At 37.8% G+C, this 13,277-nt stretch overlaps 1 long non-coding RNA gene across 1 annotated transcript in view; it reads left to right on the forward strand.

Annotated features, from left to right (window-relative positions):
* Window positions 1-13,277, forward strand: part of LOC306666097 — a 646,663-nt gene that overhangs the window by 416,458 nt on the left and 216,928 nt on the right. The window contains exon 2 of the long non-coding RNA XR_013765187.1: window positions 8,574-8,867. This is a non-coding gene — a long non-coding RNA (uncharacterized lncRNA). The remainder of the gene's footprint in view (window positions 1-8,573; window positions 8,868-13,277) is intronic.

The raw sequence follows: 13,277 nt of genomic DNA on the forward strand, positions 1-13,277 counted from the left end.
CCCGGGGTTCAGAAGCATCGTTCTGATTCCAAACAGCTCGCCGCGCAGCTTCTCCTCTGACAACCGCCTGTAGCTCTGGTGCAGTCTCTCCGAATCCAAGTGGCCACGCTCCTCTCCTCCTCCTCAGGGCAGGCCCCGGTGTCCTGAGTCCACACAGTTCTCCTCGCCACTCTTCCCCTGGGCAGCCCCCGGAGCCCCAGTGGCTGCTCTGAGTCCCAGCGCTGTGCCGAGCGTCCTCCTTTACGGCGCTCCCAGCTGTCCGAGTTCACTGCTCCAGCGGGGGGAGGGGCGTCTCGCCGGCAGTTCTACTTCACAAAGTTTCCTGCGTTCCGGGACTCCCGTCCCATCTGGGATGCCCCCCCAGAGGGTGAGAGTCACCCGGCTGCTTTGAGTTGGTCCCAAGCGTCTCAATATCTCCTCTTTTGAATCCTGAGTCCTGGAGCAACATGAAATGCAGCCACCCTCTAGGCCGCCATCTTGAAAACCTTAACCGTGAATATTAATGGCCTGAACTCATCAATCAAAAAATATAGACTGGAAGATTGAATTAAAAAGAAAAATCCAACAATATGCTGCCTGCAAGAGACCCATCTCATAGAAAGAGATACCCATAGACTAAAGGTGAAACGATGGGAAAAAAAATACCATGCACACAGACACAGCAAAAAAGCTGGATTATCCATCCTCATTTCAGATAATGTGAACTTCAAGTCAAAACTAGTCAGAAGGGATAAAGAAGGACATTACATACTGCTTAAGGGAAGCATAAATCAGGAAGACATAACAATCATAAATATCTATGCCTCGAACATTGGCTCATCCACGTACGTCAAACAAATCCTTCTCAATTCCAGAAATCAAATAGACCACAACACAATAATACTAGGCAATTTTAACACACCTCTCTCACCGGTGGATAGATTGTCCAAACAAAAATTGAATAAAGAAACCATAGATCTCAATAACACAATCAACAATTTAGACTTAACTGACTTATATAGAATATACCATCCAACAAAGAACGAATACACTTTCTTCTCAGCAGCACATGGATCCTTCTTGAAAATAGACCATGTTTTGATTCTAGATTTTAATAACTGTAAATAACTCCATAGATGTGCCAATAGATAAATATACAAAGACTCTCACTGATCGACTAAAATGCATTCTTTTTCTCTTTTCCATAGTTAATGCGGGAGACCTTGAGACTCCCTGCTCCCTGGGATGTCTACAACTTTGATGAAGGGGATGGTGGGTTTAGTTCCCTCTGCTCTTCTGTGCATCACCCAGAATGTCTACCTTACTCTCAGTCTCTGACAATTTTGGCAGCCTCCACTGGGGTAGTGATTCAGATACACAATAATGTACCTAAAGTGATTTTATCATCAGGCTATGATGACATCAATTTCATTCTATGTTCCTTATCAGTAATTTTTATTTTTGCTTTTCATTAGCAGCATCCAAGGTAATTTAGTGACAAGTTGTGGTCCATTTATGAAATGGGAAAAATGATTCTCTTAAAGGATTCACTGGGAAATGTAAGGCACATGCCCAGAATTCCATTAATGCCCTGATTTTAGTTGTCTAAAGTCTAGTGGGATGAGAAGAGGAAAGGGAGACAGTAGCAGAAGAAAAAATGCAACATGATGGGACCAGAAGTCACAATTTCCCCCGTGAATTGTAGGATTGTTTATGGTCAGTAACAATCTAGGATGTAAAATGGTGGGGGGCAGCATCAGGGGAGAAATGGCTGCATCCTTGTCAACGAATCATCCCTTCAGTTTCAACACAAGAAAATGTCATATATCAAGGGAAAACAGAAGTTACCATGTACAAATCACCACTATGAGAGAGAGACAGAGAGAGAGAGAGAGAGAGAGAGAGAGAGGAGAGAGAGAGAGAGAGAGGAGAGAGAGAGAAAGAGAGAGAGAGAGAGAGAGAGAGAGAGAGAGAGAGAGAGAGAGAGAGATTTGATTTCTTTCCTCCCAACAATTTTGAAGGTAGTGTAAATTAAAACAGTGTTCAGTGTTCTCTGGAATGATATAGGTCTGATTTATTTTTGAGTTCAAGATTGACACGAGGGGATAGGAATTGCCAAGCTCAACTCTGGCTTAAGGCTTTGAAGAAATATTATATAGTTATTACCAGAGTAATGTGGTTCACCTTTCAATTTATAGAGCACAGTGATGGATGTCACTTTGAGAGCCTTGACGTGATATGTACTACTCCAAACAGTGAGATAGACTTTACTAGTTTAAACAGTATCCACCACGCATTGCCAAGAATGAAATGCTGGTTTTGTGTATGTCTTAATTATAACATGGCAAAAAAATTGCATTTTTATAGAATGATTTGTTAATTTCTTTTATAAAAAGAAACTTATCTTGCTGTATTCATAACACTGCAGCATAAAATAGAGGAGAGTTTTCTTTTATAAACAGAAACATGAAGAAATGTTAATAGGTCTCAGAGACCTAATTTATTTTTCTCTGAGATGTGGATGAATTAACTGCTTTGTCATCATGCATTTTCACTTAGCCACAAATAAGGTCATGTGTGTCGAATCACTTCTAGATTGATTCCTCTCTTATGCTATGTTCTTCTCTTCCTCTTGGTCCCTATCTAAGTTAACTGATCCTGAAATGCTACTTTTATACATTTGTGTTCCTGATCTTCTTCCTATAACTTGGTAATTTTTCCCCTTGTGAATGATTACACTAGATTCCATTCAACTTGAATCACTGGGATTGATTTTCTATGGTTTTCTAACACTCACTTCAATTAAGCAGTAACACCAGTGTGGAGCTATCTACTAATGATTGACAGCTTTCTTGGAAGATGACTTTTCTCCTTGGGTCTGTTCCCTCCTGTGCTTCCAAAAGGCTTACTATTTAGGTAAAATTTACCAGAAACCTGAGTAAATTGGAATTCTGAGAATCTTATATAATTTTATTTTATGATTATTTAAATCCAAGCAACAACCAAGCTATGACCCCTCAACTTTATGTACTCATACTTTATCCTCTCCTTCTCATCACTTTATACACAGCCTTAATTTAAATTATTGTAGTATTCACCTCTAATTACCTTCCTACTCCCAGAATCACACAAAATGTGAATTGATCAATAGGAATTCCATGCAAATCCGTTAATCATTCTCCAAAACCTATCATAGAGTGAGGTCCTTAACCTTGCCCAGATACCACCATAATTTCACATCTGGAATGGTCAGTTTAAGCTCCAAAATGGTAGATATGAGGACAATCCCTTATATCAGCAATATGAAATTAAATTTAGTTCCCTGAACTCATAATTCTGTGTCATGCCCTAATGAAATTACACCTGCAAATTTCTGTATCTAAAATATCCCTCTATTCTTTTCTCACTTAAATAATCCAAACTCTTCCTTAATATACATTCTTTTGCTTTTACTCCTGAAGAATGTACATCTTCTCTTGTATCTGAAACTCTGTGAAAATCTAGTTACACATACTCATTTGTAAACTTGTCAAAAGTCTAAATGGACCATATTAATGCATGTAGGCACAAATTTTAATTTTCAAAATATATTATTTCTGTGGCACATACGTGTAATTCAAATGACTCAGGAGGCTGAGGCAGGAGGATCAAAAGTTTCAAACTAGCCTCAGCAACTTAGTAAGACCCTAAGTAATGTAGCAAGACACTATCTCAAAATTTGAAAGAGTTCTGGGTATATGGCTCAGTGATTAAGCACCCCTGGTTTCAATGACCAGTATCCCCACAAAAAATATGTATTGTGTGTGTGCGTGTGTGTATGTATATATACATGATTTATATTTTATATAATATAAATATAATTTAAAAAAAATTTACTGATGAAATTGGTAATTGATATATTAAGAATCCTTTGTATATTCATACCACTTTTTTAAAAAAGTAGTGAAATTTTAATGTATTAATTCAAAATTAAATATTCCACTGTGTAATAATGAATATAATACAACATTTATTTATGTATATTCGTGAAAATAATGGACCAATTAGTAGCATCTGTTCTGTTTTCCTTAAAAATACAATATATAACAGTATATTTAAAAATAAGGTGTGAGGATTTTAGTCACTTAGTTGATTTATTATTTCATATATTCTGTACAATATTTTTGTCTGGAAGGGAGAAGGGTTTAAAGATGTTAATAACTAAACCAAATTGAATATATTGTACATGCTAAACATAATAGAATCACACTTTAGAATTAACAAAATTCACATAAGCAAACCTTAATTTATTTACAACCTTAACTAGCATTGGTGAAGGTGGTTTTACTAATATGAGAAAGTCAATGAGTATAAATTTTTGAAGAAGGATTTCTGTAATTAAACAGGCTCAGAACATGGACTAAATCATGTTAGATTTCTGTGAGCAGAAGTCTTCAGAGTTTTTTATATTGCTAACATGATGAAATATTTAATTTGCCAAAAAGAGTAAGTCTCCTGTCATTTGACCATGTCATGCAGCCACATTATCTAGACTATTTAACAAAGCTAGTTTCCCCAAAATGCCACTGTGAATGCGTCACATGGATGCTTCCATTGTTAATTCAATATTTAGTTAAAAAATGCAAAGTAACCCTATGTGAAAGAAGCAATAGAAATAATATTTTAAGTTCTTTATTACTCAAGCCATTTTAATAAATAGTATCCTAAGTATTCTAGAGTATGGTATGCTCTGCTTCCTGGAAAACATTCAGGAAATATTTTTGATAATATTTCTAGTGTATAAGGAAAAGTTGAACAATTAGATAAAATCAAAGCATAAGCTAAAAACATGTAAATATAAAAATCTATGAGTAAGATTTAGAATAAACATTTTCAGTACCAATTTCCTAGGATATTTATGCATCTTTTGAAATATTTAAAATGATTTAAATATAGATTAAAATAATTTCTGGGGAAGTCAAGTTGTAGCATTGTGATTTAGTCAGTGATCTACTCGGTAAATTTTCTAGTGGAAAATGCTGCTACTGATGGGAGTCCTTTATATTGAGGGATTCCAGAGTGGAAGCATGTGTGGAGAAGAACAAAACAATGTGGTGCCTGACAGCACACTGCAGGCTGCAGCTTCTTCAGCTGTTACCATGAGTGACTGCCAAGCACAGGTGTGAAGATTGATATATGGAAAATATAAAATGAGGTAAAAGAATCTTCATTAAAGTGGGAACAGTAGAAGAAATCTGAAAATGAAAGCATGTTTCACAAAAAATCATGACTGTTTTATCCTTCCATGAGAGTCAACAATGAGAAAACAGTGGAACAGTGGTCAAGGGAAGATAAAGAAGGGAAGTGAAGTCATTTTGAAGTGATCACCAGTCATGAAGATAAGAATGAATCAGCAAGTTATCATTATAAAGCCATTGGGGATAATTAGGATTTTTTTTTTTTTTTTGGTAGAGATGAATGTACTGGGAATGAAAGATTTAAGACTCTTTAGGGAAAGAGGTAAATTCTAAATTACACTTCAGGGAGAATAGAAAGAAAGAACAAGGACTGCTAAATGATATTTCAGTAGATATTAAGAAGAGTCCATGGGATGAATGATTGATGGAGATGAGTCATTTGGACACAAACATAATGGGAAGATGTAGTAAGAGAAATCACAAGTCATCTCTATTCTAGGTTTTTTATTTGAGCTAAATGATGATTCTGAAAGTATCTATGCAGTATTTCAAAAGAGATAAACAGGGTTAAGAGAATAATAATCTAATGCTATGAAGAACATTGGCCTGTGATATCTCTGTATGCACCATAATCTTATTCTTCTGAGAAGAACTCCACAGTCTGGTGCTCTCTGCTCAAGCAGGCCTACAAAGTCACTGGGCCTCTTATCTTTGCTGCCTGACCTTCCTTTTGTGCACTTTCAGTCTGTGTGACCTTAAACTGAATTCATATAAAAATTACTTCCAAATTTATTTTTCCTATATGAACCTACTATTTGAAGTCTAAATGGAAACACTCTTATCTATACATTTGAATTTTTAAAATATATACTGACTAAAACTGGGTTTTCTGATCATTTTGCCTCCAAACCTGCTTCTCTCAAGTCTCAGCCACTGAAGTACATAGTGTTGTGCCCAGTGGCTCGAGACCCCACAAAGACCACCAGAGACCATGATCAATGCAAGCAACAAAGAGTCATTTATTAGCAAGCTCGAGCCTGGTCCTCCACGCACTCAGTAACCAGTGACACTAAGAGGCCCTGAGCCTTTGTTCAGCAGGCTTTTATAATGAAAGGCAAAGAGTTTTACAGTGTTCTTTTTAATTGGTTAACATTTGAACAGCTAAACATTAGTCCTCCTCCTGGTTGGGTCCTGCCAATCTATTTGATTCTCATTGGGTCCCACCAGAACTGAATGGTCCTAGAGGAAGAAGGGAGGAGGGAAGGGGTGAACTATGCAGGAGATGAGTCAGAGTTAGGCCCCCCTGTCCTTGATAGATAAGGTTTCTAGGCAGCTGCACATTTCTCAGACAAATATTTCTTAACAACCTCGATAAGCACGGGGGCCCAGCAGTCCTGTTTGTGCTGTATTGGTTTTTGAGGGTGCAGTTGCAACTGCCTGCATCCTGGTGATTAAGACAGTTAGCTGCACAGATATCACCCTGTTCTCAACATTCCCCCCTTTCCAAGAACATTTAGATAGCTAATCTTGGGTCTCTATAGTTTTAATGCTTACTGCTTCCCAGGCTGATATTGGGCCCTTAGCACCATTACCTGTACTGTATTTTATTTTATTTTTAACAAAAGCAATTAACTTATTGATTATACAAGGTCCTATAGTTACAACTAGTAGCAACAATATTAGGGGTCCCACTATACTGGACACCAGAGTAGTTAACCAAGGGGAAAATTTGAACCAGGATTTAAACCAGCTCTGACTAGCTTCCCATTTTTTTCTTTCTGTTTGCTAGTCCTTCTCTGACTTTTGTCATATTATCCTTGATTATCCCACAGTGATCTATATAAAAACATTTTTCTTCTAGGGCTGCACATAGACCTCCTTGCTTACAGTCTTTAAAGGAAGGTAAATTTGGTAATCAATGAGCTTTGGAGACAATTAACATTTTATTCCCCCAGGGGCAGTCTCCAACTTCCAGAGGCAGATGGGTTTCATAGCCTTCATTTCCTCGATTTGACCCAATCCCCTATTTCTACTCTAACTACCTGTTCTTAATTCTGACTTTATTTCTCCCTCTAATCTTAGGAACTCCATGCTGCTGAGGAAGGGGGTCGATGACTGTTATGGCTTCTTCATGCTGGAAGTGGGTGGCGTGGGGCAAGCAGCTTGGAGTTCCTTTTTTTTAAAAAATTGGGGTCAATCTAGGAGTCCAAGGTAGAAGTCTGGCTGGGGAAGAGCAGGTTGTAAAGTCATCTGGGGGTGGGTGCTTCTATGAGAGAAGAACAAAAAGACCTGAGTAGTGAAAGGAGATTAGTACAAAGTAAATGTTGCAGCATCTGAAGCATGCCATTGAGTATCATGAAAATGACGGAAGTCGATCTTTCACCAGGAGGTGGAAGAACTGAGAAATTTTCCCATAACTAGGCCTAGCAAAGGCTGGAGAGGACAAGGCCTTTATTTGGGGATTTTAACATTGTCCAGGTTATCAGGAATATAAACACAACATTTAACTCTTAATGTCATAGATGTTCCCAGAAAATATAGTTAAGCTACTTAATGTCATCTGATTTTTGTAAAATATCCTTTTATTGTTATAACCTGTCTTTAGTAGAGATCTCTATACTTCTGTCACTTAGGGCTAGGTAATCATATTACCAAACATAGATTAAGTCTACCTGTGTAGCTTAGGAAGGTCTTAAACTGACAAAAAACTTCTGACTCTGGCAGTTTCTCTTGATAGTTATCAGGCACATTTGCTGAAGAATCTTTTTTTTTTTTTCATTTGTAGCTTCCAATTTTTATTCTAGTGGGCTAATACAAGTGTATATCTTAAGTTACATTTAACTATTATTTCTTTTAAATGCCCAAGAATGGCTGTATTTGGGGTTTTAACTGTTTTGCTGGGTGTCTAAGATCAAGCTGGTCAAATTGACCTGGTTCCTGTCTTGTTAAAGAGTCAGCTGAGTTCCCACAGGGGTCACTCATAGAGAACTTAAGAGCAGCTTCTTAGCTCCACCAGTGCCATTGGTTAGGCAGGGTCTTCTCGATGATGTGGCTTTCCTTGAAAGCGTCAGGGATGTCTCCCTTTTTCCATGACTTTCCTCTGCAGCAGATGCACTGAGTGATTTTTCATCCTCTAGTTTCAACAATCTCCTTGATCAGGAGGTTGTGTGACCTAGAGTTGCAGCGCTCCTTAGAGAAGTCCCCTTATTCCCTGGGTTCAGGCTGACTTTGAGGGCAAGATACTGTTTGTTTCCCTTGGCCTCTGTATTTAATTCCAATTTCTAAGTTTTATCTTAATCATCCAGCAAGCCAGTCTCACCAGTCATAAAATAAGAGTACTGGGCTTTAACTTTAATGTCCATAACTTTACAGTTATTTACACTTTTATCTAACTGGAGTCTGTATTAGTACTGGAAGTTACCATTATCTGTTCTATAGGTGATGGCTTATTATCACAAGTTACCTAGGTTGTATATTCTGGAAGCAGCTACTTCTGCAAAACAGTAACAAGCAACAGTTTTACAAAATGAAATTAGAAAGAGTAAAAACATATTCAGCTTGTATAATAGCTATCTTGAATTTGGACTGAGAACCACATTATATCCCCTATTTGAGATCATAGTAATTTTACAACAAAAAACAATCTTTTGACTATAACTTTAAATAAGCTGAAGTCTGACTTATTTTGGAGTCACTCTAACATGCAGCAGGGTGTGGCAGAGCCTTATCTTAGGTAAGGCAGGGCTCTTCACAAATCTTAAGTAAAATGTTCTAATCCTGAAGCAAATTTTTCCCCTTTTGCCATGACCAGCATGACCAAATTTTCAATTTCAGTGAGGGGCAAAGGAGTATTAGAAAATAAAGGTTTATAAACACAGATTTTGAAGATTAAGCTGAGATCAGTTGGAGCTCTGTTCTCTGACAGAGATGCAGATCCAAAGAGTTATGTTAGCAATCTTTATACATGTCTTTTTATTAGGTTAGAGACTATGTAAGCATTATTCTTTGTTTTCAGGAGAGTTACAGAGACTAGAACATCTATGTAACTTTTTCCACAACTGCAAAGTGCAATGTTAGGAACTCTGTGTAGCTCTCAAAGGAGTCCACTGTCCAAAGTTACTGTAAGGTGGGCAGGAACTAGAGAAGGGAGCTGATGAAACACTGATTATCTAGCAAAACAATTTTTTTTTCCTACTGCCCAAGAGCTGTGTGCCTGAGATCAATGTAAGAGCTAATAGGACTCCTGTACAGAGCTTCCCCAGGGAGGGTACTGCCACAGCAGTTAGGCATTTTGTGCCCCTACACAGGCACACTTTCAGGCACCAGGCATGCTACAGTCATGTGGTCTGAGACCCCAATCTCAGTCATTGTTGTCCCATTTTTGCTATTATGCATTACACTCTTTATTAAATGTCATTTTAAGAAGTTTACATATATTGATTCCTGAGTCTATATGAACATTAGTTAACACAGTCTAACATTATATCCAAAACAGGAATCAATCAAAGAAAGGCTGAGAGAGCTTTTAAGTTTTCTTTTGTGTAGCAAAATGCTTTCACCTTCTACTATATGAACCTTTAAACAAATCAGGCTGTCACTGACTCTTACATATACATTTATAGTTAAGTTTTTATCTCAGTGAAACAAGTAACCAATTTTACATATATCTTATTGATAATAGGTCCCATAATAGAATATTAAGTGATAAAAATAAATGCCCAATAAAATGTACTCCTTAAGTTTATGATTACCATTACAGAAAAGTTTATTCTGGAGAATAGCAGCGCTTGATAAATTCCCTGCTTTAAAAACTTGTATACCTGGAAAATATGAACACATTTAATATGCATCTAGTGATGATTTCACAATTACCTTGACACTTTTTTCTTACCAAATTTAGTTTTTAAAGAAAAATATAGACTCTGTAACATAGCACAATATTCTTACCAGTTGTTTAACCATAATTGTATACACCCAATTTTTAAGACTAATGGTTCTAAAGAATAAAACTTAATAGACACAAACTTAAGAGTAAAATAGTGTTTCAAATCCTTGTTATTTTACCATGTCATTTTACCATATAGATTAGACTTCAGTTTATATCAGAACATTAGTATTTTACCTTAGGAAAAACCTTAAATAGCTTTAACTGATTGTCTCACATACTTGTAACCAACTTAGTTTCATGCAAACTTGTTGACATTTGTTCTTTACTTACACACAGACTTTCTTAGCACTTACTTAGACCTTCATGTATTTTATCACATAAACACTTTCTTACCCAGAAACATTTTCTTTTCCCTTTTACTAAATATATTTTCATACCCAGAATCTTTTATTTTCTCTTTCTTTTCTGTTGACACCTTTTTGTTCACATTCTGAAACAACTCTCATAAAATTTCTGAATTTAGATAAATTACTCAATTTTAACAAGATAAAATACCTTGTTGTTTATAGTACTCTAACTGAAACACAGTGAGAGGGGAGATGGTAACTCTAAATCCAAATCTAAGAGCTCCTTGGAGCTTTGCAGAACTGGAGGGGGAACAGGGGGAAATGGTAAGGAAGCAGATGGAATGCTCACCCTCCGGGTTGGGGTTTTACCTGTTAGGACATAACTTTTAATAATCTTGTTTTTAGTAATGACACAAAGCAATTTTAAACACTTTTTTAATTTACCAACCTATGAAAACAATAATGTTTAAGTATGATACCCCATGGAATTTAAGAACTTAAGAGTACTTAATATTATTTAACAATTAGCATTTTAACTTTGCAAATTAATCAGATGTCTTTACAAGCACTTTTGAGTAGTCCTATACATGTTAAATTTAATTCACTTATTCTGCAAAAACAAAGATATCAGACAAGTGTCCTGAACAGTATTTGCTGTCTCTTTCCTGTTGAAGAAAAATCCTAGAAACAATTGATATTATACATTGCTTAACATCAACATTTCATTAGTTTGACCACTTAGAGACTTGTGAATTATTTCTAAAGACATTTCACTCTTATTAGTTTACCCAATTTAAATTGAACCCTTTTAAATCACGTGAATAAAAGTATTGGGATCCATTTTTAAATTTTAATTTTAGGAGCGCTCAGTTTTGATACAAACAAAACATGACATCAGACACAAAAACAAATAAAACAAAATCAAAGGCCTTGTAACTTTACTTACTGGAGAACAATCACAGATGTTTAAAAATAACTCTAGAGTTGGATAAAAATAGAACTGATCAAAAAAAATCATTAGCCTAGGTATGTAGGATCAAAATTATGAGTTCAGAAATGCAGCATTAAAGAAAAACAAAACAAACAAGAATCCTAGAAAATGAGTTAGTTCTGTGTAGCAGCCCAGGAGTTTAAAACACACCTCATTTTTTTTCCCCTCAGGTTACTCCCCCCTCTCCTGCTGAGACTGCTGCCTCTACATTCCAATGCAGGCTTCAGCAAGGCCAGGCAGGGGGGAGGGAGGGATTGCCCAGGACTTTTTAACCCTTTTTTTCCTGGTTGAGAAATCAGGTTTGGTTTGAATGCAGAAAATCAGAAAACATTATTTCCCACTACTTTTGGGGAATGGAGCTGCTGAGCTCTCCCCGCCTAGGGGGATTGGAGTAAACAAATCTCTTAGGAACAAGGAGAAGGACTGTAAAGTACCCTGCAATGAGTATCCCTAAGCCTAAGAATAGGGGACCTGAGGGAGGACAAAGGGAGCCCATCCTCTGACAAACAAAGAGGTGCTTAGGACAGACTAGTGTGGGTAACTATGTGAACAAGGTGAACCTGGGCATTTCCATACTAATTGTCCCAGGTCTTAATCCTTCAGTTTGGATTCCTATGTCTCACCAGCAGGGGAAGGGAAGCATCCAGGAGGGAGTGTTGTGTAGCCCATTTTACCCTCCAAAAATGAAGAGACAGAAAGCTGCACCTCAAAAAGATGTGGGGTGCATGGAGAGAGAAGCTTACTTATCTCACTCTATGTAGATCTTGGTGAAGATTGGCTACTCCGTGGAGCAGAGTGCAGCAAACCCACCCTCCTTAGGTGGTCCACACCGAAGTTCTCTCCTCTGGCAAAGACCTCTGAGAAGTGACTCAGGAGGAAAGTCTTAGGAGTCACCTGAGCCTGTTCCCTGTATAATTCCAAAAGGATGAAATGAATTTGACCATTGATTAGTATTTCTCCTTTCTATCAGGAGATTCATAGGCTCGTTTTCCTCCAGATTGGAGATGAGAAATTTAAGAATGAGAAACGGTGAGAATAGTAGCGAACTAACCAATGAAGAATTCAATAGGAGGCAAGAGTAAAGACCATATGATACAATACACAAAAAGACATATAGTGTGCTAGATCAAAGTTGGCTAGTTGGTATTTTGTCGACAAAAACAAAAGCCCAGATGTGACAGAGTCGCCCAGATGCAGCACAAAGGCTGTCCAGATGGGTGGAGGGGATGTCTCCCGAGACCCTGCTGGGGTCCTATAGCATGTCCGCCAGGACTTTGCCAGCCCAGAACCAGAACAATCAGGCAATCCAGACAGAAATGCGGCAATGCCTTACTCACCAGCCAATGATGTTACTTATGACTCTATGATCAGGTGTCTGGGTGGGCTTGGGGTATCCCGGACGAGCCCCCATATGTTGTGCCCAGCGGCTTGAGACCCCACAAAGACCACCAAAGACCACGATCAATGCAAGCAACAAAGAGTCATTTATTAGCAAGCTCGAGCCTGGTCCGAGCACTCAGTAACCAGTGACGCTAAGAGGCCCTGAGCCTTTGTTCAGCAGGCTTTTATAATGAAAGGCAAACAGTTTTACAGTGTTCTTTTTAATTGGTTAACATTTGAACAGCTAAACATTAGTCCTCCTCTGGTTGGATCCTGCCAATCTATTTGATTCTCATTGGGTCCCACCAGAACTGAATGGTCCTAGAGGAAGAAGGGAGGAGGGAAGGGGTGAACTATGCAAGAGATGAGTCGGAGTTAGGCTCCCCTGTCCTTGATAGGTAAGGTTTCTAGGCAGCTGCACATTTCTCAGACAAATATTTCTTAACAACCTCGATAAGCACGGGGGCCCAGTAGTCCTGTTTGTGCTGTATTGGTTTTTGAGGGTGCAGTTGCAA

This window comes from Sciurus vulgaris (assembly GCF_902686455.1).
Source record: "Sciurus vulgaris genome assembly, chromosome: 7".
In the NCBI taxonomy this organism is placed as follows: domain Eukaryota; kingdom Metazoa; phylum Chordata; class Mammalia; order Rodentia; family Sciuridae; genus Sciurus; species Sciurus vulgaris.